Source organism: Colobus angolensis, unplaced genomic scaffold, assembly GCF_000951035.1.
Source record: "Colobus angolensis palliatus isolate OR3802 unplaced genomic scaffold, Cang.pa_1.0 Scaffold315, whole genome shotgun sequence".
Taxonomy (NCBI): domain Eukaryota; kingdom Metazoa; phylum Chordata; class Mammalia; order Primates; family Cercopithecidae; genus Colobus; species Colobus angolensis.
Window position 1 is genome coordinate 1,062,329 of NW_012116433.1, and position 4,884 is coordinate 1,067,212.

Here is a 4,884-nt window from a genome sequence, read left to right on the forward strand (position 1 = left end):
TCTACCACGAGAGTTAAACTGGTGGCTCTGGGGAAGAAGGAGGGTGACCCCAACCTAGCTCCAGTTGACTGCCCTCTTTCAACTTGTCCCTGCTTCTCCCACCCTTCTCTCTCCACACACACATTTAATGCAGCTTCTAATATGTACTGATAACATCATTACCTTCTCTTCAGGGAAATTCTGAGAATGCTCTTGTTAATTAAAAAGTTGATAAATTCTGTCCTTTTGCAGTTATAGTGTTGTATAGTATCTTATTTAGAGTTGTAGGTATTTATCTGTTATAGAAGAACTGCCGTATACACCCTTAAGTCACGGCAGGCAATATTCCAAATTAGAACATCTACTCCAGAAGCTTAAAGTTCCCCCAAATAAATCTTATCATACCATCACAATGTTGCCAAGGTCCCCAGAAATCTTCTCTGGGGGAGGCTAGCACCCTGTATCCTAGCAAATCAACAATGTGGCCTTCCTGCCTCTGACTTTAGGCCTCGTTTGATGATTTTCAGGTTCCCAAAAGGCCTCATCCCTGATATTAAGCTAAAGACCACAGACAACAAGGTCTTCTTGAGTCTATAGTCTCATACTTTCATTCTGCTCTAAATAATTAGCTCTGTGTGTCTGTGTGGTGTGTGTGTGTGTGAGGGGCGGGGGTGTACCTATGCCCTTTGAATTGCCATCAGGTGACCTGGGGACCAGGGAAGGTTGACCTGAACATGGGAGTCTGCTACACAGACGTCCCCTTCTCAATACTTCTATGACGTCCCCTTCTCACAGACGTCCCCTTCTCAATACTTCTATGACTGTATTGGAAAGCCTGGCAAAAATGGCTCTACCATTACCTTGGTAAATGGCCTTGAGCAAGACACTCCACTTTTCTGGGCCTCAGTTTCCTCCACAGATACAGACTAGGGCAATGAGACCAAGTGTGAATAGGAAAGGATGAGGTGCTGGGAAGGAATCTCTGGTACCCTCTTCCTCTGGCTTGCTTTCTCTAGTGGTCAGATAGATTTCTACCCCCAACTCCTACTCAGGAGACTCACAGAAGGATGTTCAGGGATTTCTGTGTTTTCCATTCTTATTTCTAAGGCCTTGAAGGGCCCAAATTTGGGGACCCTGTACTAGGTACATTATTCTCCACCCTCCACTGTCCTGCCTTTTGTCTTGGAAGCCAACTTCTACAAACTATATAAAGAGGGCATACTCACCCTCTGGTTTTGATTGGGTTTGGCCAATGGGAGACAATGGCAAGAAACTGGAGGCTCGGAGGAGAAAAAAGTGGAAGTCATACTCTCCCAGTGCCTCCCTGTGTCTCTGGCAGTGGTGGCATTGTGTGGTTGCAACAAAAGTTGGGCAGCCCCTCTCCCTCACTTCCTGTGGTCACTGGTTTTCATCACAAAGTTCCCTCCCTTTCTCTGCTCTGGTCCAGGAGTGCTAGAAAGGCTTTTTGCTGTTGCCAGTCCCTAAATTAGTTCCCTCTGCCCTGCACACACCCCTGTGAATAGTCCTTCCAGTAAACCATTTTCAGTAGACCCTTGGAATGTGCCTTCTCTTTCCTGCCATATCTAACAGATACAGACTCTTGCTATTTTTCTTCCAATTTTCAGAATTAGGGTTCTAACTGCTCCCAGCTGTGGAAAGGTTCATCTGGAAGACCTAGAGTTTTGAAGGGACAAAGCAAGGGTCTCTTTTCTGCCTCCAGCTGCATACATCTTCTCTGATCCTTGGTGCGAATGATTAAGGGGAAAGTCATCTAACGCTACTGGGTGACGTATTTTACCAAACACTCTTCTATTGCTCACTATAATTATGTGAATTGATATAAGCCACATTCCTCTCACAGTCTATTTCATTTTTGGGTGGCAGACTTCCAAATTCCCTCTCCTTTATTCATGTATAACACATGAATGATTCACAAGTGGGAAAGTCAACAGGGCCCCTTCCGCTTCAGTCCCCATCTGTAAAAATGGTTTATCAACCTCATGTTGAGAGTTGGTATAATATCAACCTCAGATTGAGGGTTGGTGTGAGGACTAAATGAGTACCAGCTGTAAATGCTTAGCGCAGCAGGTGTAAAGTGCTAGCTCATACTATGAGTATTTGCTCATCTGATTCATCTTGGCCCCCTTTCCTACAATTTATATGTAGGAAGGCGGAAAAGGGGACTTGGGTAGGAATTTCTAAGTGCTCCCTCCAGCTTCCGGGGCTTTCCTCAGCACACCTTCCTTTCTCAACACCCATTTCTGAGTAGATTTCCTTTTCCGCAACCTTTTCATCCCAGGAAGTTCCAGGAAGGGCAAGAAGGGCAAGTTCTGATTCTTATGTTTTCTGCTCTTAATTCTAAACCAGTGATTGTCAAATAGAGGCCTAGGGAGCCCCACTGACCACAGAAAGTGGGTTTTTCTCTAGGTTATATCTTTGTTATTGCTCTTATCTGTTTAAGTTTCAAGATTCTGTTTGAATAAAGGTTTCCAAGACTTTAAAGAGTTGAAAATCCCTCTTCTGATCAAATACAGAAACCCCAGACTTTAAAACTCTCAGTTCTAAACCTCTTTGGCACCATTGCCAACAAACTTTTCTCTACTCCATTCAAATAGTTTGTATTCTTTTCCATTTCTGATGCTCTGAAACAGATATTCAAACAAGCAAGTCTTTGTGTATTTATCTGGGGTGTCTTTCTCAGGCACTCAGCATGTTCGGTAGACATTGTCTCCTTAATTTCTAGGCCCATGAGAAAGATAACTACAACACTGTTTAACAATAGAGGCATTTGAAGGTACCAAACTTTACTGGAACCTGATCCAGCCGCTGCAGTACTTCCAACCCATGGAATCCAATGTTACTAGAGGACTGTCCATTCTGGTCCCAGAGGCTGCTAGGAGTGAGAAAAGTTGGACAGCAGAAGCTGTACAGGGACTGAGTCCCGGCGAGGAGTACCTAGCAACTGGAATTGGCTGGGTCATGGGAAGGAGAGTCAGCAAGGTACTAACACTCCAATTAGTTAACACATAATTCTTTACGCAGCTTAAGACTTTGGGAAGACAGAATATGAACACATGAAGGTAGTAAAAACTCCAACCTCTGGACCACTTCCTGGAATGCTCCTAACCCAGACTCCCACAAGGCTTCCTCCCATACTTCATTTAGCTCTTCGGCTCAAATGTTACCTCTTTAGAACTGCCTTAGGACTGGGGCAAGAGGAGCTCCAGTCTAGGGCTCTGAGCACCTGATTCTCTTCCGTCCATGTTCCTTTACATAGAGCAAGAAGCCCACGGGCCAACGGGATGCACTCACTGAAAGCTCTTGCCCTTCTCCCCTTTTTATAGCATACTGTGAGTACCTGGGACCCTAGAACCTAGTGCCCCAATAGCAACAAGTCACCAGCTACAGGCTGCATCAGCCTTTCCCAAGGTCTGTCCTCCTGAGGAGCAAGGGGTGGTCAAGGGGAGGCTATTTGTAGGAGGTGTGGACAAAACTGATGTGCAGTTGTAATGTTATAGGTATGGGCACAAGGCCATCTGAAGTATGGGACAGTGCTGGGGTGCCAAGAGAAGAAGGAAGGCTGAGGGCCAAGGACACGTTCCGCCTCCAAAGCATTGCATTCGAGGGTATATCTCAGAAGGGTCCAAGAATCCTAAACTTAAATGTGGCTTTCCAGATTATGATGAAGGTATACATGTCAAGATAAAAAGATAGGAATTTTGCATTACAGTTTAATTTGTAGTTTTAAAATATGTAGACATGATATGTGGGCCTCCATTTGTACTACTGACTCAATTCTTGCAAATATTAAAGGTAGACCTGTTCCTGATCTTCGTGTATAAAATAGCACCTCCTCTGACACTCTATTCTTACCCTAGTCTACATTTCTTCATAACATCGGTCACCATCTGATTTACATTTACTTATGTATCATCTCTTTACCCCTACTGGAATGCAAGTTCCACGTCCCTAGAGTCTGTATTTTGTTTATTGTCTTATCCTTATACCTAAACAAGTGCCTGGCATGACACCACTCAGTAAAACTTGAATAAATGAATAACAAATCTAGGTTCAAAGCTCTTACAGGTGAAGGGGGCTAACCTGGCAGACACAAAGGAAAAATATCACCGTGACAACCCTCTGAGGAGCACCTTCTCCCCTTAAAATAACTCACTCAAAACAGTGGAGCTGCAAAGGTAACTAGAGAAAATCCATTAACACCTTAGCGCCCATGAACACCAGGTGAATTGTTCAGGCTACCTGCGACAGGGATATGTGAGTCAGCGTGGAGAGTTCTCAGTGGGCTGAAGAGTTGGATGTGGGGGATCTGGGCTGCCGGGAACCCCGAATCTTGGAATCGCTCTAACAACCTCATGAAGGTGGCCAGATGTGGGTCCTGAGGAAACTGACTCCACGGCAACGGCCCGCCAACCCAGCAAACCCCACAGTAGAGAAGGGGCTTCTGATCCATGAGTAGGGCCCCTCAAATGATGTTCCCCTTTAGATGGTCACGGACATCAGCAGGGGTGGGCGCATCTGATCCTGTGGGGTCTTGGTGGTCGCAGACCACACGTCCCTCTTTCTCCCACCTGCATCTAATTCACAACGTCTCATCGCTTTGCGGGAGCCCAGGAATTGCCCTAGAACAGCAGAAATCTGGGTCGTCCATTCCAACGGACTCCTCTTCCGTTGGATACGGGGGCCGTGACAGGCCAAACAACCTCCTCGAGGCCCCCGCAGCCACTGCTCGGCGGACGCGCCATTCTTTTCCTTGGGGATGGAGCTCCAGGGACCGGACTATACACCTCGCCTCCTGGGGCCTGAGGCGGGAACCCGGCTTGCGCAGCTCTGAGGCCTCGGCGGACCGCGAAAGGATGGCTCACCGCCCGGCCACGGCCAGCCCCG